The sequence below is a fragment of the Lagopus muta genome, chromosome 5, assembly GCF_023343835.1.
Source record: "Lagopus muta isolate bLagMut1 chromosome 5, bLagMut1 primary, whole genome shotgun sequence".
In the NCBI taxonomy this organism is placed as follows: domain Eukaryota; kingdom Metazoa; phylum Chordata; class Aves; order Galliformes; family Phasianidae; genus Lagopus; species Lagopus muta.
The window spans coordinates 39,539,497-39,562,844 of NC_064437.1; the positions used below are offsets into that span (position 1 = coordinate 39,539,497).

Below are 23,348 nucleotides of genomic sequence, written 5' to 3' on the forward strand. Positions count from 1 at the left end.
AAAATGGGAAAGCATCACACACAGGCAGGAGCAGTCAATTGCAGGAACACGCAGCACCAAAGGAGTTGCAAATGAAAAAAACAGGTTACGTTCAACTTCACAAGTGCTACAAGCTGGCAGAATCATGCACACACAGTACTGGAATATGTGAATGGTAGTACATCCTGTGTTCTGCATCCATAAGGCCTCAGCTGGAGAACTACATAATGAGAAGATTATGGACTCTGCTCTTCAAAGACAGATATGTGCTCCAAAGAGAGCAGCACAATGAGCAGCACTTTGGAAAACAATGTTGACGAATACAGACTGAAGGGAGCAGGGTGTGTCTTCACACAGGAAAACAGGATGCTGCAAGGAATAATAGCCTCTATAGCAGACGTAATAAACTTTAACAGCCTTCATTTAGATTAGATGATCTCAAGGTCTTTTTCAGTCTTATGATTCCGAAGCATCTCTGCAGGGTCACTTATGTTTCCCAAATAAAACAGCACTTATAAACACATCCTCAAATTAATGCTACATTTAAATCTGCCTTCATTACAACATCTCCCCTTAGCCCAGCTTCTCTCAGCAGCCACAGACTGGCAGTATTTAGGGGGCTACAGTGCAGAATAAAGCACCTCAAGCCCTACTCCCTGCTAGAAATACTCAAGCCCTTTCACGTGCTTGGAGGTGCCAGCTTCTCCACCCTGCACTGCTGCAGCCTCGCTTTGAGCACTGGGGGCAGGTTTGGGCACCACAATGTAAGAGGAACAGAAAGCCGACAGAGAGCATCCAAAGGAGGGCTTCAGGGGTGGTTTGGGCCTCAAGGGCCAGGTGTATGAGGAGCAACTGAGTCCCTGGATGTGCTCAGCACAGAGCAGAGCAGGCAGAGTAGAGGCCTTATGGTGGCTGCAGCTTGCAGAGGGAGCGGAGGGTCAGCACTGAGCTCTCTTGTGACAGCACCTGAGGGTATGGCACGAAACTGAGACAGAGAGGGGTCAGGCTGGATACCAGGAAAAGGTTCTGCACCAGGCGGTGGTTGGACACTGGAACAGGATCCCCAGGGCAGTGGTTACAGCACTGAGCTGCAAGAGTTCAGGGAACATTCGGACACCGCTCTGATAGGTTTTGGGTTTTAGGTGGAGAACTTGATGATCCTTGTGGGTCCCTTCCAACTCAGGACATTCTGTGGTTGTCTGATTCTCTCTGTATTAATCCCATCTTTGGACTCCCACCAACGGAGCACAATGAGACTTACTTGCCAGCTGGGAAAAGCACTGTCAACTCGTGCCTGACACGAAGGCCACAGGCTTGCCTTATTTATTTAGGAAATTAATTATTTTAAAAGAAAGGTACTGAATCACTAACAATCTCTTTGAAATAGCTGTATCGTACTTTACTCCATTTTCTTTTATTTCCCAAGTCCTTGATTATTCTAACTTTCAAAAATGCCTTCCAAAGCTTTCCATATTTACACAGAGGGCAGACTGACAGTCTTTTAATTACTTGCATAATTCTTCCCTTCCCCCTCCTTATGTAGGCACTGCTTTCTCCAATCACGGGTACCACCCTGAAGGAAAGATTAGCTAAAATAGTTACAATCAGCACTAATTCTTTCCCAATTCTGAGATAGAAATTTCCCCGTGTCTGAGTATTTTATGATCTTTAAGTTACTCCTTCTAGTTGTATAATAAGAGAATGGTAATTACTACATCTTGCCTTTTTCTTCACAGCTATTATCATCCTCACTTGAAATTCAGCCAAAAATTTAATGCTTTGTATTTAATGTTTCAGATGCGTGTTGTCATTATTTTCTATCCTTCTTATCATACAAAAGATTTTTCTTGTTTTGCTTTCACATAATTTGCAAGATCAGATTTTGGTTTGAGAAGCAAAGATATCCAAAGTCTTCCTCTCCTTCTTTGTTCGTGGGCTTCCTGCTTTACTGGACATCTTCATTCTGCATATTCATCTTTTTTGGTTTGCACACCAGGAGAACTTAGTTAAGATTTGTCTGGAAACTGAATCTCATCTCTGACTTCACAACATTCAGTCCTTGGGCTCCTCACATTTGCAGTCAGTTTTTACTTATCTGAATTTACTACTAAGATTTAAAACTTGAATTTCAAACTAACCTATCTTCATCTATTTCTTCCTTACACTTTAAACCATGTCATCTCACAACTGCCCAGTATGCAATGCTCAACTGTGCTTAATCTGACTGTCAGAGTACAGAATGGGAAGGTGCTGATGGCCCAAGCAGCCCCATCCTCTCTCACTGCCTCTCTCCCTGCAGCCCAGTCCAGCAGAGCTCACCCTGTCACCTGACTGACTTATTTGCTCGCAGTCACCTTGCTGATGTAACTCTCATCTTGGCTGCATGACTGCTGGGATCACGTAAGCAGGGGCAGGAATAGTGAAGCCAGCCCTTTCCACAGCTGATTAAGCAAAAAGTGAAACTGCCTCTTCAATCCAAAATGATTTTCTAGAATATCATTGCTGCTTTGCAAAACGATGTCTGAAGTACCAATGAGTTCTTGTTGGTTGACTAGTTTAACGAAGAAACTTGCCAGCAATCACATCCAGGATTTTTTCTCTAATCTTTACCTGGGAAAGTAAGCCACCTCATAACAAGCAGTTTTTATCTAACAACACTACAGAGATGGCTATCCCTATTCAAGTCTCACCCTGGAGCTAGTAACAGATTCTCTACTCCTGTCATCTTTCTCCAAAAGTGATTTTAAGCCAAACTGATTTAGGTCTGTCCTTTTCACACCAATATACTTTTTCTAGTCTAATATATAATTACTACTGCACAACTTCTGCAGCACAAAGCGCTTTAATACATTTAGTCTAACTACTAATTGTAATCTACCATGCTTCTGCTACTTGGTGTTTTATCCCCAATGCTGTCAGAAGCTCAAATTTCTCCATTTTGTTGCCCAGGGCCTCAATATGTATACAAAACATCTCAGTTGTTTCTTAGTAACAACAGTCTTCTTATCCAGTATAAATCTTTCCCTAGCTGCAATGTCTGATTATGATTTTCCTTAACCTTGGAACTCTTTCCTTTCTCAGTTAATACCAGTCTTCTATCCACTGGCACTTTTCCATATGCTGAGACAGCAATGAGGGTTTACCCAGCACCTCCTGCTGAGAGCTGAAGACTGAATGGAAGTTGAATAGGTTGGGAAAAGCTTTTTCCTTACAGCGAGGTTCCCAGTCAGTGCACTAGCCTTCTTCTCTAAGGTAATTCTTCTGCATAGTTGGCGGTAAAGCTTGCCTGTAAGAGTGATTTCCTCGCGGCTCTCCTCCCTCCCAGGGACTGTAATTCCACTTAAGAGCACCAGAATATCTACTTTATGTCTTCCAGTATGGTTTGCAGATCTGTAATCCACCGTGGCAGAAAATTTGCTGTCATTTATGCTATCTCAAACGCTAACGATGGAGTCTTTCCTTCCCACTCCCACTCAAATCCCTTCAGGACCTTTCTCAGCTTTCTCATTCTCCCTTATCTTCTCATTCAGCAACTTCAAAAGTCCCTCCAAGCTGCCTGCAACTTCTCAGCCCCATAAGCATTCTCTTAATTCTTGGATCCGGTTTAAGCACTAGCACCATCTCCAGCTGCATCTTCAGCTTCCCCCTGCTTCTTTTCTTCCTTTCACTTTTAAGCTCTATCAGTGATTTCATGCATACTATATTTAGTCATCTTTATTAAATCTGCCATTCTTCAGGTTTCCTCCACTGCTCCCTTGACTATAACTCATCTCTTTCATGTCCTTGCCTTCAAGAAGGACACACATCGAACTCCCTTGATGAACTCACCACACAGCAACTGCTCATCAGCGGCTTGACTTCTGAAACAGCTTCAATTCTTCGATCAGTTTAGCTGGGATTAGCAGCACAGCACGAATCAATTTCACATTTGAGTTCAAATGCTTCCATAATTTCATCCAAATCAAACAGCAGACAGAAGATGCACTCATTCACCGATCCTCTAGAAACAGATCTTGGTGTTAACTGGTTGGGTTTTTTTGTTTGTTTTTTCATTCCTTCCCCTGAGCAGGGGTCCTGTGCTGTCTTTGTTGACCCTTACTAAAACCTCAGTGCTTTATAACCAAGCACTGTGCCAGAGATGTTTTTACTATTGCCATGGCAGTTAGAGGTCCCTGAAACACCCCCCACAATGCCCGTTTAAGCGAGAAGGGCTGGCAAGGGGCTCCCTCCCCTCCCTGTGGCCACTGCTCTTGACCAGCAGGGCCACAAGTGCCAGCCACTGCTGCACCCAGCACAAAACCAAAAGGAAGAAGCAAGCTCAGAAGAAAGCACACAGGACACAGGAAAAGAATCACAAAAAGGGTGAGAAAGAATAAACGGTGGCGAGAGCAAGTTGTGTATTAACAGTTTTTTAAATTACATTCCTCTGGTACGGCCTAGCAAGCCACACACAGCTGATAGAAAACAATCTATAGAACAGGCGCCGTGTGAAAGTTGGGAGCATTCAAAAGTTCAGAAGTTTTGTTTCATCCACTTATGCTACCTTCAAGCTCCACGTAGTCAAGAAATGAAGGAAGCAGTGGGTGGAAAACTAACAAATGAAGCTTCCTTTTATATTCTCATTTTGATAAAATGATTTGAAGGTTTTACTCCCTCCCCACCCCTAAAATGACAAGAAAAAGCTTTCCAGGAAGTTAGGAATTGAGGATTGAGGGAACAAGAGTAACAACTCCCTCTTGCAGGTCCTTACTTTTCTTAAGAGACTTCCTTCAGAGCAAGACCCACAAAAATAGAGCTAGACGAGCAAGGCAAGCACCAAATCTCTAGCACACTTTTTTCTCTCCGTTTCATAGCTCAGTAAATTATTACAGGAGAATCTAGGTTGGAAGGGGCCTTAAAGATCATCTAGTTCCAATCCCCCTGCAATGGGCAGGGCTGCCAACCTCTAGATCAGGTGAGTTTCTGTATAAATATTGTCAGGTCTGCTAATCAGAACCAAAAGAAAATGGTTAAAGAGATCTATGCACAGATTTGAGTTTATTTCAGAAGAAGCAACTTTGTATTAAGTAGCTATGACTGTGGCTATAATGAAGAACTACATATGTACCTGGTGTATGAAGGTGGAATAGAATATCTCTAGCAATGGAAGATCTCTCAGATTCAAATATATTTATAAAAATTGCATCTTCCACTGTCATCAAGTTTAGCTTAAAGTCAAAGAAAAATATTTCAGGAATATAGCAGTGGACTTGAGAAATAAATATGAAAGTAAAGAAGAAGTGGCTGCTTGTCACAGCAGACTCTAAATTAGGTTTCTATATTTAGAAACACCACCTTTCTTTTGAGGATAGTAATCTGCTAGAGTTGAAGGGCAAGAGAATTTGCAAGAAGTTGATGCAGGAGCTCCTGCACATGAATGAGTGGTACAAGAAAGTCAAGTGAAATAAATTTATATGTAATGACTGTAATTGCCACATGTAATTATAACACCAAAATTAAAATGAATCTTGTAGAATATGGGAGGCATATGAAAATCGAAAGTGAAGATTAACTTAGTTAAGTTCTAGATCTTTAAAGAAATTAAAAGGATAAAGCCCTTCATTCCATTATGAACTTTTTATTTATGACCCATCAAACAGAAACGAATTAAAACATTACAGTGACACCAGATATCTGTTCCAGTAGTAGTGCTGTGCTTATTAAGTCTATGCGTGACAACTGACACTTCTATTTCAGAACAGAAGAAAAATTTACATTATTAAAGCTCAGTGGTTTAATTTCTTCTCCATCTGTCAAACCAGTACGACACATTACCTCTTCCACAAGCCTTACTCCACCTGTTATTTTATAAAAATATTAAGGATTTTTCTTCTGTTGCGTTTTTTTTTTCCCTAGCCCTCAGTTACTCCTTTGACACAAACTTCAGAAAACTGATCCTCTGCAAGTGAAACAGCAATTATGAGTGACTTTTGCCTTTCAATTGGTCTTGTTCTCTTTGTCACAGAAACGTTTCCAGTCTGCAGTTATTAAAAATAGTCAAGGTGACCCTAACTCGTTTATTTAGTGTATACAACTTCCAGCAACTCCAGATGTTCCATTCCAAATACATCCAATATATTTTCATTTCAGTTCTAACCAGACACCACCTACTCAGGGCCAGAAAAGTAGAAAAAAACACAACTTGTTCAGCAAAGCTGAAGAATTAAAAAAAAAATAAATGCACAATGCCAAGTGTGATGGGTGTTGTATTACAATCTACTTCAACTTGCACATATGTGGTAGGAATACACCAAAAAGCAATATAAAAAAAATATTTTATTAGCCACAGGACTAGAACATAAAAATGCTTTAGGCCCCGCCCAAAGGCAATTCCCAACAGTATACAGCATGCATGTAAGCCTTACAGCCGACCACATAGCAGGAATGGAGCTGTTACCTAGGTGTTTAAACATTTAGCAGCACATTGGCAAGTCACTGGAATACTTCTCTGGCTCCCTGCTAAAACGTCCTGCCAACTCACATTTCAGCCTTCCTTCTGTCAGCCACGATTCTTATAGAGAAAAGATGAAAACCATTCTTTCTGTTCTCCACTCCAGTAACACCTCGCAGCTTTGCCTCTCACATGTAAGCACTTAGGGCTTTGTCTCTTTCTAGAGGACGAAAGCACTTTCTCTGCGATGCACTGACACATCTTGCTGAACACTAGACTAGAACTGCTTTAATAGTATGAAATATATACCTTATTGGAGTCGGCATTCTGTTGCACAAGCTGGCTTTTCAAAACAGAGAACTCTAAAGTAAGGCTAAAAACTATGCTGTAAGGGCCAAAGCAGATGAGGGTGAGAAAGAGAAAGGAAGCTATTCATGGCAGCTGTTCTGAGGAGGCCTCATGCCACAAAAGGCAGCCTGCAGCAGGATGCAGGGCACGGCCATGGTGCCACTTACATACATCCTGTATGTGGCCCAAGACAATTTTCTCTTCACCCAGAGTAGCCCAGGCAAGTCAGAAGGTTGGACACACATACTCTAGAGCTTCCCTTCTATCCCTGGGGCAGATGGTGCTGACAGTTGAACTCATACAAAATACCCCCACTTTTTTCTTTCAGTGAAGTTTGTTGGAAAAGCTTAGAGACGAAAAACGCAAGTAACCAAACGAGGCTATGCAGACAGCACACTCAGATTTCCTGTTACTGGTGACATCGCCTTTGCTCATTTTAGAAAGCACAATTGAGCACAATTCTCCCTTGAGACAGAGGTAACACTTGACAACCCTTACAACACAGATAATTTTTTCTTTAGTCTGAAAAGGAATGACTTAATAGAAAAAGATCATCAACTCCATATTCTTGCACATTTACAGAACCTAAATTCCTTCAGGTCCCCCTTCTTAGCAAAGTCTATCTGCTTTGAACTCCTGTCCTAAGCAGCACTGCTACGTGGCAACATCTAAGGCCCCCACGTTCACTGAACCACTCGTTAGCCACTCCACCTCTTGCACAACAGGGCAGTAGGGCAATGAAATGCTGACATCCAAAAAGGGAAGCCCAGTTTCAAGATCTTCTTACAGTCTGATTCGGAAGAAAGGTTTCCTTCCCCCCTTTCACGGGAACCTGACCCTCTGCTAATCTGAAGTCTGCGAAGTCTTTGGTGAAGGGCAGAGAAGAAATATCTTTTACCAAGTTTTGCAGAATGATTTTCCATAGGCAGTCTGTTTTGACAACAGTTACCACATCAGGACATCTCAAATTACTGCCATTTTTCCCACACTGAACATGGAGTCTAGATGAATATCAGTCTCAGAAGTACCATAAAATCATAGAATAGCTTGGGTTGGAAGGGATCCCAAGGATCAAAGAGTTCCAACCCCCCTGCCAGGCAAGGCCACCAACCTCCGAACCTGGTATTAGGCCAGGCTGCCCAGGAAGTATCAATATTTGTTAATTAAATACTCCTATTTCCATATTTACAAATAAAGGGGTTGAAATGAGACTGATCAAAACTTACCAAGCTTCTGAAAGCATTAGTCTTAAATTATGCAGGAGATCCTTGGGCCTACCGAACAAACAGAAAAGGCTTACTGCGTTACATGTCAATGTAGCTAAAAAATTGTGTAAGAGAATGACTTCTTCCTATCCTAATAGATTAAGGAAAAATATTAAATAATATGAGATGCTGCTCAGAAAAGCACGCGTAAGATCAGTTTCTACACTAACAACTGAACTAATACAGATGTACGGCAGAGTGACCATATTACATTTTTTTGCATGTACTTTTACAAAAGCTTACCAGAGCCCATGTAAATACATCCGTGACAGAAATTAGATTGAAAACCCTCTTCTGCTTAGGATTATTTTCCTGAACTGAAAATTACCCACTTTCTTACTCGCAACTTGAGTAATTTAAAATAACAGTGGTTCACCAGTAGAACTCAGCCCATGACATTCAGCTCCCCACAGAAGCAGCAGGTGACAGATGCAGCCACTGCACTGATGTCAATCTGGAGCTGAGGTGAAGGATCAGCTGCATCAACAGGCTTCCTCTGTTTCAAGTAGCAAAAATCCACATCCTTTTTCTAGCACGTGTTTGACGTGAGGAAAGCTTAACCTTAGCACAAAGGCCAGGAAGTCCCGGGCTCGGCTGGTAGTGCCTCCCTCCCCTACAAGAGGCCTTCTGTCAGGCTGGGCTGGCCAGGCTCCCCAGCAAGTCATGTGCTGTGCCACCTCTATCCTGCAGTGTGTGGTTCCTCTTATAACTTCCCAATCTACTGCCTCTGCTTCTCTGAAGAATCAAGCACATGTCCCTGCATCTGTTCATTAACACCGTGTTTCAGTATATTTCCAAAGATGATATTTTCTTCAGAATTAAGGAAAAAAAAATAAAGACTCTTCTTCCAAAATATAGGTGCGGGGCAGCAGACCAAAGCACAACCTGCACTGACTCCTTCATGTTCCTCGGAGTTCAGAGAAACCTCTTCCAGCCTCTCAAAGATAACCACCCTGGCTGAGAAACCTCAAACATGAGGAACGCTGGCTGACAGAGCAGCCCAGGGCGGGGCTGTAAAAAAGCAGCTTCTCATCACAGGTCTCAACGTGCAGAGCTGCTATCAAAACATTCACACCACTATCACAAAACACAAGGGATGCCAGCTGGCATGTTTGCTCACTGTACGTGTGAGATGCTCACTGCTTGGCACGGTGCACCCAGCACTGGGACTTGCTGCACGTGCTGCAGTACTGTGTGGCTCCTCCCAGCCACGGGCACCACATGCAACCCATCTGAAGCTCTACCAAAACATCTCCACATTTGCACATTGTGCCCACCCGAGAAGTTCAAGATGCTTTCATATATATTATACAACAACGCATGTTAAAAAAAAAAACAGTGCAAACCCGGTACCTTTGAGAACATTTGTGTTTAGCCGAAGGGGTGATTCAGGTGCTGAGTTGTACTTCTAAGTGTATTCCTCTAAGAGATGTTCACATGTGCAGGTACTTTTGAAGCATGGAAGCATAACTGCACATCAAACCTCACTTTGTATCTTAATACTTCAAAATACTGACCTACAGCACAACTTAAATCCATATGTGCAACTGTTCATGCAGGTAGAACACTGCAGTGGGCTGCCAACTTTTGCACAGAGGACAACCATTCCTTGAAAGCAGCTTACAGAAGGCTTTCCCCATGAAACTTTGTGGCAGTATCACATTACTGTACTATCTTGGACTTTTACTTCTGAGAACAAAGAAGAAAAAAAAAAATATGCAGTGGCTTCCCCGTATCAATTTGCTCAGCTCCTGAGATGCCAGGCCCTCTCTGACAAGGCTTTGTTGCCATTAACACAGTGATCAGCTTAGCTGGTCCCTCACCTGGCAACCCCTCCAATTCTCTTCCTTCTCTGATGGTTTCAGAGCAGCTGACTGCACTGCCCTGTTAGCAGACACTGATAGCAGGAAGCTGTCTTCAAGGAGCTCCACTCTTCTCCTTACAGCGTGCAGCAGCGCTGATAACTGCATTCAAACCAATGACCCTCATACGGAGAGCCCAAGGGCCCGGCTGAGGAAGCAGCGAAGTGCTGCCTTTTATCTCTGTGCCCCACAGACATGTCAGTGGTAGCCCTCAACACAGGCCAGACAGGATCACCATGAAGCCTGACCTCAGCAACGGCCTTATCGGGTTTTACTATCTTGCATTTTCAAAGCTCAAAACAAAACCATATACAAACTTAGGGATTGCGTGGATTTCCCACCAACGTCACGAAGACCACAGGCTGAAAACTATGGAGTATTTTGTCTTGCTGCATTAATTTTTCTGGTAAAGCATACTTTAGACCAGAGAAGATTTTGATGAAAGAGCTACTCCAGGCACCTTGAAGTCCTAGGGGAAGAATCCTTCAGGCTGACAATAGCCAGGGCCATGCACAGCAGTCAGTGCTGCAGCATTAAGCTGCAGCAGTCACAAGGGACTGGGGCAGATCTGGGCATTTAGCACTGCTGCTAGCAAGGGGGAGAAAACAGCCAGGCCCAGAAATCGGGCTTAACAGCTTCATTTCTTTGTGCTGCTGCCGTCATCTATCCTATCTGTCTTCATGGAGGAGGCTGAAATCAGTACAGAGAGTTCTTCAGTTTAATGCAGGGGCACAAGAGGACAAAGAGAAACTTCTAAGAGGGCAGAAAAAGAACATGAAGAAGGCATGTCAACATGGAACAGCCTAATTCCCTCTCTGACCACACGTACAGCTCTCTGAACCACAAAGGATGTTAAGAGGAAAAAAAATATCAGAAAGCTAAAAAGGAATCAAAAAAGCAATCTTTCCTACAGAAACTAGCTGACACAATCTTGTCTGAGTGGTGTAGAACAGCAGAAGGAACTGGTCACTCCCCAATTCCCCCCTTTCTTAACAAAGCCACAAGCAGCTAGCCAAGGGGGCCTGCCTGCTTCCAACCCCCCCTGCAGCCTCGGTTGCCCCACAGAGGCAGGAGGGGACACACGGTGACCCAGCAATGCTGGCAAGTAGCGGTTTACGGACTGACTTCCTGAGCCAAGCCCACATCCTATTTCGTCCTCTGTGAGTCAGTGTAACTGCCTGCTGTGTCCACATGCTTAGTTTTGTTGTGTGTGGTTTTTTTTTTGTTTTTTGTTTTTTTTTGTTATCACTGTAGCACAGCATTGTGCAGCAAGCACAACACAGCAATATCTCCATTACTTTTCGGACAAAGCGCTTCCTTTTGCTTCCTTCCTGTGGTCCTTATTCTTCTTGTACCCCTTGCCACTGTCAAACAAATCCTAGAGCTAACACCAAGACCAAAACAGCAGGCTGTATAAAAGGTCAAATAAGGGCACGTGAGCACTATCTGCTCTCTGGAACAATGATACAGTATTTGGTAAAACAATCAAATGAGACAGCTAGTGGTATTCCACTACCAAAATATTTTTTAAAAATGCGAATGCTTCTGAATTACAGAGAACCTGATACAGCTGACACTTCTATGCAGTCAACGCCTCTCTCTTGTGAGAGATGGGCAACAATCCCACATAAAACATTTTAAGATTGCACTACTTCTCTACAATCCTGAAATAGGTTTGATTTTGTAAAGATCTACATCTACATCATTGTTATTGTCCTTAGTTAAAAAGGTTGCTCAGATGAACATTTTTATGTATTTATTTCGTGCATTTAAAGAAGTTTCCAACAAAAACTCTTGTCTTAGAAAAGTGTTGTAACTAAATTTTCTCCAAGATCTTACAGATGAGATATTAGAAGAAAACATTACGAAGACAAGGCTGATGTAAAGAGATGGTATCAAAGGATACTACTATAAAACAATAGCTGACCAACTGACACGGGGTATTAAGGAGATCTGCAAGCACACAGTATCTTCAAACCATCACAAGTGTCAGAGGAAAACGTCAGACTTTTCCCAGTTTCTTTACTTCACCAACACTTGTCTGTGATGTTAGTCTTCCCTTTGTGTTCTGCCAAACACCAAAAGTACATTTTGAATCATTATTTTGGGGGAACTTTACATTAAAATACTTTCTAAGACTGGGTGTTCAAAAAGAAGTTTGCCAACAAAGCAGTGAGCAAATACACACATGGAACAGAAGAAAGACGTACTGATATTATTTCCAAGATCATACGAAAGGCACTGTTACACTTCACCAGAAAATGAGAAAAAAATCCTTTATGCAATTCTTGAAAGTTTGAAGTCTAAAACCTTCATAAGGTCCTAGATTCTAAAAGAGCATACTTAATGGCAGCAACAACCTATGAGGTATCCATCAACAGATCCTCTTGGACAGAAAGGAAACATGCTGCAGTTTACTCTCCAAAAGTTGTGCCTATAAAAAAATATTTTTTTTCATTACCAAAATGAAAAGTGTACTTGATTCTGTGCTACACCAGCTTAAAAGCAATCTGACTTCAATTTCATCTGAGCACAAAGCATTATTAAGAACTTTAATAAAGGAGGAAAACAAAGGATATGTCTTCATAACTGATACTTCTTGATAAGAAAACTATTCCATGCATTAGAAAGTAGAGCAGAAACTATGAAGAATACTGGAAATAAGCACTAGATAGTCCTTGACCTAAAGTAAACATTAAAAAAATGCTTAGTTAATTAAAGACACCTGATCATTTCTATTTTTTTTTTTACAGCATCAGCAATGGAACGGAACAACTGAATTCTTGATTAACATTTAATATACCACACACCAGGATACCATACACTCAGTTCAACAAAAATACTGTTTGTATTAATTTTTCAGTGGCTGACTTTGCAGCCTGGGTAATGGCTTTAAAAGCAAGAGTTGTTTTTTCTGTGATCTCCAAGACTCCAAATGGAAACCGATATTACAGAAACTCAACCACGAGGAAGTATACTGACCTCACAGAGATACCAGCAATCTCATTTGAGCTTTAATATTCCACTTACCGACCTAGAGAAGCACATGCGAGGCATGGAAGGCGTGGGGGCCCCTAACTAGAACTACATGTTTTCTCTCACTCTAAAACAATTCTCTCCCCTGAAAGAATATTACAGTTTGAGATTACCATCTCCTTGCGCTTCCAAAACCGAATACCAAGCATGTGGCTGCTCACAAGCCAAGCAGCTCTGTTCCTCCAATAGCTGAGGAACCGGAGGCCCTGGCAGGCTGCCACGGAACACAAATCCAGAAGACCCTGCTCAAAACCAACCTCCCTCATCAGCTGCCTTTTGAGCTAAGGAGCCTAAAAACCTGCGCTGCAAGGCAGACACAGGAGCTGGAACAGTATTTAAACAGAAGGCTGTTCAGACCAGTCCCTAGAAGGAGATGAAAGCCTATGTAAATGAGTCCCGTAATTAGCTGGTAGGCAAGTTCTGGTGCTCAGGACTCGCAGGTTTTATTTTTAGCTCTGATAGGAAGCATGCCTTTTCAGAGATGTAACCCTCTGCCTAGCCAGTTCCAGCCAGCCCTTGTGCTTTCAGTGCTCTTACCACTTCAGGCAGGGAAATGACACTACTTCTTGAAGGTTTTCCTGTAACAGTTACATGATATAGAGGTGACTTCATACTCATACTGATATTCCTATACAACCGCACGTATGAGAGGTGCTGCAGCCAGAATTAATGCATAATTAATTTCGTACTTACACTTCCTGCAAAATAACGGAGTGCCATTTGAAGAACTATCTGCTAGGCTCAGATGATGATAAGACCGCACATGGTACAGGAGGACCCATTAAAACGAATTTGACTAATATAAAGAACACCCAAGTCTCACAGAAATGGAGCAGCTAGACCCTGCGCGCACTACAGAAATCTTTCGCCTGTAAACTAGTCCCTGGCGACCCAAAAATACGACATCCTTACACCATATTAGAGGGCTCTCCTCCCCCTCCTTATGGTACGACCTTTCCCTTTTGCGGTGAGCACAGCAGCTCACTTTCATTTCGCACCGTGCCCTGTTGCCCTGAGCCGCAGTGCCCGCAGGAGCAGCGCCGTGACTCACCGCACCCCGCGGGCACCGACTGCCGCAGGCCGCTGCTGACTCAGGCAGATGCTGCTGCGCGGGCGGCTGTGTTCCCGGGGCCTCTGCGTATGATTCACACGCAGCACGCTGCCAAAACCAAAAGAACAGATCAACACGAGCAGACAGCAAATACTAAGGCTGCTCTTTGACTCTTACATGCTAACAACCTCCAGTGTAATTCTGAGTATAACTGGCCTTTCCGCCTCAGTAAGCGTGTTACAAATTTACCACCTTCGATGTTTTGGCCATGTAAGCACCCCAGAGAAACATAAGAGGCGCCTGACAGCGAAGGCAGTGTTTTCCATCAGCTGTTCCCTCCCAGCAGGCTGCGGTGGGGGTCCTGACATCAAAGGGTCACTTTACAGCCAAAGAACACCTTCACAGTTCATGCAATCCAGCATTCCTTTGGACCCCTCAAAAAGCAAGCCAATGCATTTCTTAGAAAGGGGGAAAGGAAAACGTGTGACAAAGCGCTTTAGAGCAGTGGCGAGTGTACGGCAGGACTCAGTTCCAGCGCTAACAGCAAGCCACAGACAGGCCTGGCCAATAGTCCTGCCTGTTTTCTACACGGCAGGATGCGGTCCTACAATAAAGAGCTGCATCGACTCCATTAACAGCGCTGGAAACATGTCATGAAAAATGTATTAATTTCCAGAGCTTGTTACAGTCCCCCAGATACCTGCTGCAGGCTTTACATACCACTTGCAGCATTTTCCAAGAGAATACAGTTGTCCAGAGAAAGCAGCAATTCCTAATGAGTATTTTCTTTCTTAAAGAACAGATCTGTACCTAACTCAAGTCTTGTTATTCTTCTGATGTTCTTAGATATGATTTTGTCCCTTCCTACACATAAAGCAGAGCCAGACTAGAAGAATCAATGCTGCTGACTGCAATTTAAAGGTTTAATTAGGAAGAAGTTTCATTTTCCATTCTCACTAATATAAATTGCCTTCTCCCCAGTACAACCACCGTAAGTATAGCAGTAAATAACTGTCTAGAAAAACAGAATTTGAGACTGGTATGAATATGGCAATCCAATAATTAAAACATGCATGCATTTTATAAGGCTACAATTTGAGATCTGTACCATAATGTATGATTATAAATTTGTAACTCATTTTTCTCACAAAAGGTTACCATTAGAGGATGATGCAACCTGCCTGACCTATATAGATAGATCTTTGGTACTCCATGGCTTGATAAATAAAAAAATATCCATATGTTTACACCTGTCTGTATACCTACCTGTATCTCTTATAACTGTTCCCCTCACTCATCCTTCATACACTGGAAATGGATAAGTTACTATGCTTTTTTGGCACTTAGCTTACCGAGTCTTTTCTTGCCTCCTTCTGCTTTTACTATGATTAGTATAAAATTAAGACTACCTGTATATACTATATTGACAATTTACCATGCTTTTGGTGTGAAAAACACAGAGAAACAGTCAATACATATGAAAAATATCTCCCAAATAAATCTGTTAACTATGTAATACGTTTCCCAGAGCAGCTTATACTTAGTGAGTAACGTACTGCTCTGCCCTCCCTCTGCCAACTGGAGATGAACAAGAGGCTTAAATACGAAGAGCAGCACCACACAGCAGTGACAGGCTGTGCGGTAACACACAGACCCCTAGATATGGCAGTGATGCTCCTCCCAGAGCAGCAACTCATTCCTGTTAGGCAGCACAGTACTTTGGGGATTGCATCAACAAGCCCAGGCGCTCTGTGCCCAGGACTGGGCCCAGCGAGGGGAGCTGTGCATGCGGCCACAGCCCCTTAACTTGCTGCAGCCTGCATGGCAGTGCTCTCAGCTGGACACATGGGCACAGCTAGCATCCTGGCCCTGAGATGGCACCCTGTCAGGTGACCAGCTATGCAGGCTGTCACACTGAAACACCGTCTTTGTCTTAGTGACGTGCCTGTGAGCAGCTGCATGCTGTGCATCCTGTGAACTCGTTAAACTCACTGTGCACAATATAAGCATGCAGCATTCAGCTCTAAAAGAGGAACCATGGAGCGGAACTGAGTGCGTGAAAAATCCTGTCCTCAGAAGATACCAAGGATTACTTGGAGGAGCCGGTCATTGCAAACACTGCTGTACTGCACAGAAATGCCAGGCTCCAGTGCCACTGCTCTCGGGCTAGTTCCCAAGCAAAGCAATAAGCTGCAGGCAGGCACCCTGTGCCTGAGGCAAGTTACCAGCACCACGACATGGCCCCTCACAGCACAAGAGGGGAAGGAGGATCAGGTCACTGAGTGAATGCCAAATGGCTCTCAGGAACTGTAAGGGAATGAGAGGAGGAACAAATGGTACTCTGACATGTTGCGTCTACATTTGTAATGTCTGCTTTTTTCTTTTCTTTTTTTTTTTTTGTCTAGACTACTATGGTTTCAAGTTTCCTTGCAAAAGTAAGGTTACTGAGGCTGAATTCTTAACAGACATGAAACTAGAGTTCCCATAAGGGGAATGCTCTGAGAAGGGAGATGTGAAGCTAATGAGCAGCCCTTAAGGTACTGGAGGTGTCAAGAAGCACTGGTTTTAAGACCTGATCTCAAAGATCGTGTTCCACATGCTGCCCTGGCATGCCATACTGCAGGCACAGGGTTCAAAAGGGATGTCTGCAGGACCTCTTATCTGCTACAGCCACAGGAAGAAAGCCATAGCTAAATGGCATCTTTGAATGTCCTCAGAAATCTGCTTAGCCCCTTCTATAACAACATAACAGGCTGTGCAGCCACTGCTCTGTCCCTACAGGTTTAGGACATCCTGGAAGTGAAAAGCTTTCTCTGTCTTACTCAAAAACTATCTATAATCTGTCCAAGATGACCTCCCTCCAGTCATCAGTCTTGTGAAACATGAGGCAAAGAGAGGAAAAAGAGAATGCAGAAGAATGTTGTATCCCCTCAGCATCATGTTTGGCTGAAGTGACATTCACAAAAAAGGGATCAGCAATCCCTCAAACCTAGGCATTGTGAAGAACTTGTGGAACACTGCTGCTCTGACCACCACCCTGTTCCTCCATCCTGGACATGCAGAAGCAGTGGAGGTGTCACAATGTCCTGCTTTCAGTTTTCCTTCCAAGAGCTCCGATGAAAGCTGTGCATGTAGAGTCCCTCACTTGGAATTCTAAGCACACAACCACACATCCTCCTTCAGATAGCCAGTGCTTGACTCAACATCCCTAGGATCAGTGCAAGGGACCCTCCTCATCCTTTCCTCCAAAAATAACAGTATGAAAACATTGCCATGATGGAGAAAAAGGAAAAAATCCTCTGAATTCTATTCTCTTCTGATCAGCAGTTTTCCACGGCAGCAATAATTTTCCTTTCAAAGGTAAAATGAGGACAACAGCTACCACCAACAGCACTTAACTCAGTAGGTTGTAGCTACGTGCTGCAGTGACAGCACAGAATCATTCAATCCACCTTCAGCCTCTCTTTGCTGATGTGAGAACAAAGACTCCCTCTTCCAACACCAGAGCGCTTCTGCATCAGCTCTCTGAATGTGGAGGATGACCTTATATCCTGGCAGTCATTTGTTTGAGAAAGCTGTGCTTCAGCATATACCTCATCCTGGCTACGGGTAGGAAAAGAAAGCGTGCAGCGCCTGCTAGAGACTGAGCCTTGCGTGGTAACAGATTCTATCTAGGCAAACAAAAGCTGATGGTGAAATAATAAAGAAATAATCAAAGCAACCAGAAAAGGAGGTAACCAACACAACTATGCTCGATGCTTGCATTCCGTCCCCAGTACCCCTCATACCTAAGCTTTTTACTTCTGTGCTGAATTCCCAGTTTCCTCTTTCCTGCCAGCAATCTCTATCCCAAAGCCCGCCCCTCAGCCAGCTCAAGACGTGCTGATATTGCTTGCAGTTTTATCAAACAGCAGCAGAGAACTAACCCAGGCACCAGTCATACCTCAGAACCAAACACAAGCAGTTCAAGCAGACACCCCTACCTGTTACTGACAGCATCTCCTTTCAGAACGAGATACAACCTCACGTCAAGACAAGCAGCACATCCTGAAGTCAAGGCAGAAGTGACTGCATCCTCCCTTCCCAGCTTGGCAGCAATCCCAATAGCAGTTACAGATTAACAGAGTCAAAATTTCTGGCTGATTGCTGAAATCTTATCAAAATGGGAAACTGACCAAGATAAGGAGGAAGAAAATCTTTCCTATTCCCATGCCTAGGGATCCTACGTAGTGACAAATCATCTCATGTCTTGCCACAAAACTGCTCAAGAGAATGATTTCTCAGTAACAGAATTACGTTTCCAGCCTTCGTGGTTGCAAGCTGAGCCTAACACTATTGCCAGGCTGCAAATCACTGCTTGTGTGAGCCTAGAGAAATGACTCAGGTCTGTACAGTGCCCCGTTAATCTCAGAGCAGAGCACTACCCAGTCCACGTTCACGCAGTGAAAGTCTGGCATTTCTCCACGTACAGCAGAAAGATGGATTTTCTTACTAAGGAACTTGATCATTTCGTTGCAGTGTGGAACTACGTTATTCCCCCCACTCCACAACAGCTCCCACTTGTAAGCTAGTCCCTCAGAGGGTGGCTAACCTGTAAGCAATAAAATATAGTGAACATAATACACATTTTGTCTGCAAGACAGGAGAGGCAGAAATATGTGCTGGAGAACTCATCAAAGCCACTAAGGAAGAGGGGGAGTGGGCAAAGATTCCATGGAGGTGGATCCAAGCTACAGGCAGTGACACCCAACGTGCTGCTGAAGACAGGAACTGCGCACGACAGATGACTTGGAAGAGCACAATGATAAAGCCAGTGGTCAAGAATTACAACTGTTGAAAACATACAGGATTGAAAATCATCTTACATATGGATTTCCTTCTCTTTCTTATCTCTTCTACTCTGATGAGAAGACTATCTGAAGACATTACAGCCTTAAAAACACAACAGTATCAATTAGCCCTACTAATTACAATTAATTTGTGGGTAGTTCATACATTCTCATAGCTAGTTTTGAAAATGGAAGAATAAGCATTGGTTTCTGATAAATTAAAATGGCTGTTGTCTGCATATTTGATTACCAATATTTTTTGGCTACTCACAGCTTTTTATCATGGTTGAAAATAGAATTTCACATGAGAAGCAATTATCTGCTTTGGCCTAATGATGCCTTTTCCGTAAGAAATTTGATATAAACAGTTACTGGCTTTTCTCCTCTTACTTTCTAAAGTCAAAATGTTATTGCTAGCCGGCATAACAACAGTATTCAGAATTTCATGTGTTTTATAAATCTTGCAATGACTTTCCTGTTATCTCCCATCTTCATCTCTCCCTTATGAAAATAAACGGGTCTTTTAGTTCATGTCAAAGAATCTCAAAAGGCAACTAGCATCCACTGCTAATTAACAGATCTGTACTTTCTTTAAATAATTACTAAAAACAAAACAAAACAGAGATCAGTGCCACATTGTAAATACATTACCTAAAGCATATGTTAAAGTGCCATGAATATATAAAAGGAAACTTGAATCCTATAAAAATTGGCAGAAGGGGAAAAAAGCCACTCCGACTCTTCTGTTATCCAGAACTTGCTTAAAGCAACATAAACAAAGGCCCTGAGGAGGGGTTATACCAAGCGCTAAAGGAGATGACAGAGCCTGTAATCCCTTCCAGTCCTACCAATTTTCTTTGTAGCTAAGGGCAGACAGACACAGGACCAGTGAAATGACATCCAGCAGAGTTAACCTTCTGGGTTAACCGTCTGGGCATTTGTAACAGTCGTCCTTCTTGCTTTCACTTCTATTTTGTGCATGCATTCATCAAGTTTAAAGGGGTGACATTGGTCACTTTGCCACTTCAAAAGCAAGCTTGTTTTAGATATTCAGAGGGTTTAAAAACCCAGTAAAAGGTACAGTGGTTTTTCTAATAAATAATCTAGTACACAATGGTACGTGTGCCAATAATGTTATTTGTATTGAAGGAACTCCAAGTACGTCTATCGTTAAAAATTGAGCAATTGCAGCGGCCAAAGATGTCGAAATCAACATTCTACAGCAGTGGCAGTAATTTCACAGTCATGTGCCAAAATATGATTAATTGCAGTTCACTGGGTATTTTGACAGTAACAAAGGAAAATAGCTCATTGTAGAATAACCGTGTGATCAATTAGGAATGCTATCAAGCACTGCTGTAAGCATAATACTCTACTATTATAAATACCACAGTGCTTATATACCCAGAACAATTGCCAAGATGGAGCATATATACAAAACAGACAGAAGATTAGAACTGTTAATAAGAGAGCACTTGGAAAAACGTTTTCTTTCCTATGAAAAGTTCATCTGAGATGATGCACGTCTGAAGGAAGTGAATCGCTGCAGACAGCTGATCTGCATTTCTACCTGACCGCATTTGGAAGGGGATGAAAAAAGGCAAAGAAAAATTCACAGCAGGTTTTCTCCATACTGCACGTACCGGTCAGACGTATAACAACCAGATGCAATGCTTTTGCTGCCAAACCAAGTCAAGCACTGCTCTGCCAGCGCTGCACCAGCCCTGCCCCATCACACCGCCGCTGCCTGCAGCCCGCCCCACCAGCACACTTGGCTGCATCCAGCTGAGCTCCATGCAATTCTTTGTAGGTGATGCCCCACAAGTTACTGTTTGCTACAAATTCTGATGCAATATCTACTCCTGCTTTTTCCACAGGATGGAAGCTAGTATCTTACCAGGAAGTAGACAAATACCAATTAAGTTCTCAGTACTTAATAAATACACACAGTGATTCCATTTAAATGTTAGGTTATTTCCAGTACAGTAAGGTTCCAAAAGATCTCCCTGACAATGCTGTTTCCCTACAAACTGCAGTGAAATGCCCCAAATATTATTAATTCTCCATTTACAAATTAATTGCACCATGAGTTGAGGGGACTGGAAATAGATGATCTTTGAGGTCCTTTCCAATATAAGCCATTATATGACTCCATGAGTCTTAAAAGATGACTGCACTCAAATACCTGCCAGCCCTGCTTGCCAATAAAGGTTCATCAGCCAATGCTTTAACGGCTCTCAGATTAAAAAAATGCTTCTTATTCAGTAATAATTAGGTCTGTCCTAAGAAGTCTGCAGGACACGTTCTGAAAGCTGAAGGCACTGCCCACACTTCAGAACTAAAACTGTTAGCATCATGTCTCAGGATTTAGTTAAGGATCTCATTCTGCCAAATTTGCAGCAGCTGTTTATGGGGGGGATACTGAGACCTCTTGTACACAATCCATTACTAAAAAGGTTCCTAAAAGGGAATGTATTTTTGTGTGTCTTCAAGCTATTCCTCCAGTAGGCTACAAAGATACACCCCAAAATTTTATAGTTCTTTTGATATCTTGGTGTGAAAGTCTGCATTAAAAATAATAAAAAAATGTTTTATGAATCATTACTTCAAGCACTGTAAGTAATAAAAGTACTGCAATTTAGAATAGTAAGAGTACCGTAAACAAACCACCCCTGGACAAACAGAAAAGCCAACACACTTTAGCTTGGTAACAGAGCCACGCTAGACAGTTGATTAGAGTAAAGTCATTTAGGCTAGAGAGACCACTAAGGTGACCTAGTTGAACCATCAACTCATGTCTCTGACTGCTCTAGGCGACATCACTCAGTGTGACATCCATCCTCTCTGATTACCTCCAGGGATGGTGACTCCACCACCTCCCTGAGCTATTCCAGGTGAATGTACCAAACTGCATGCAAATGTTGTTCTCCAAAAACAGATACACTCTTAAATGCAAAATGAATGCAAAAAAAAAAAAATCTATACAGCACAATTAATGGATTTTGGTTGTACTCATATGAAGGTATAGCTTTCTTGTTATACTTTCAAAGTAGCTAAATTCATCAACCAACTATTATAAGTACTATATGGCTGATTTCAGGATACAGCTAAGTGTTTCTAAGGGATCTGTTCAGCCAGCCCTACAACGCAATATTTTACTCTTACTGTGATGTACCGGAACAATCTATAGCAATGCAGTATATGCGTTAAAAATCCCTATGAAACCCTTCAATGAAATACGAAAATTTTTCAAAAATATCCAGAACTAAAGCCATGAACAGAAATACAATCATGCATCGTTTATTAAAAGAAATGAGGTACTTACCCAGTTAGTTAGTCTCAGAACTGATGAGAAATTTCAAACTGAAATACTCAAAGATTTCCTCAGAATGATGCATTACACACAAGAACAGTTCATTTTTTCTTGAACAGTTCTGTTCAAAAATTGAATGTTGAGAGATTTCATGTAAATTTCTGATAATTGTTTAGCTAATGGACCAAGCCCTTTTCATAAAGCAATAAAAATGGAATACAAAGGCAGCCAATAAAAGATCAAAAAGCTTAATAAAATACTTCTTTCTGCCCATGACTGGTGTAGATCCTATGACAGTCAGTAGAAAAAAAATAAATGCTATATCTTTATTTATGTTAATAATTCACCCATCTGTAAACAAGAAGTCAGATTTACTCAGGGTCATTTGAGGTCAGCCATGTTTCTTTAGTAAAATATTAATTACCAATAAAGGATACTATTTGCAAACAAAGGTCCATTCCCTAATCAGTGGAATAAAACCACCTGAACTGAGACTAATGAATTATTTTGACTGCTTACAAAGTCAGCCTAATGAACTTTTCTAGAATGGTTTAGAGGTGATTGTCCCTTTTTACTCTGCTCTTGTGAGGCCCCATCTGGAGTACTGTCTCCAGGTCTGGAGCCCCCAGTACAAGACAGACAGCTCTTGGAGAGGGTCCAAAGGAAAGCCACAGAGATGATCAGGGGACTGGAGCACCTCCCATACGAAGACAGGCTGAGGGAGCTGGGCTTGTTCAGCCTGGAGAAAAGAAGGCAGTGGGGTGACCTCATTGCAGCCTTTCAGTACCTAAAGGGAGCCTAAAACAGGAGGGGAATCGAGTCTTTGAAAGGGTTGATAACTGCAGGACGAGGGGGAATGGTTTTAAGTTCAGGGAGGGAAGATTTAGGTTGGATGTCAGGGGGAAGTTCTTCACAGAGAGAGTGGTGAGGTGCTGGAACAGCTGCCCAGAGAGGCTGCGGATGCCCCGTCCCTGGAGGTGTTCAAGGCCAGACTGGATGGAGCCCTGGGCAGCCTGGTCTAGTATTAAATGCAGAGGTTAGCTCTGAACTGACAGTTTTAGCATTATTTTGACTTGCTTTCTGGTATAAAAAAATGTTGCTTCTATTTAACAGTGTTTTACACTTGCAGTGCGTGCTAAAAAAATTAAGATAAATTATCTTAAAGAATTACCACTAGCCACTGCTGAAGAAACTGCTATGCTTGACTTCAAGAAAGAATGGTTTGACAAAAAAAT

General features: G+C 42.5%; 1 protein-coding gene across 2 annotated transcripts in view; it reads right to left on the reverse strand.

The window, feature by feature from the left end:
* Positions 1–23,348, reverse strand: part of JMJD1C (jumonji domain containing 1C) — a 145,579-nt gene that overhangs the window by 66,225 nt on the left and 56,006 nt on the right. The window contains exon 1 of one of the 2 annotated variants that reach the window (XM_048943744.1): positions 13,972–14,050. The exons of the other annotated variant lie outside the window; for it this stretch is intronic. The gene's annotated coding sequence lies outside the window, so the exon portion shown is untranslated. Of the gene's footprint in view, positions 1–13,971; positions 14,051–23,348 lie in introns of those variants that run through there. 2 annotated transcript variants of the gene reach the window in all.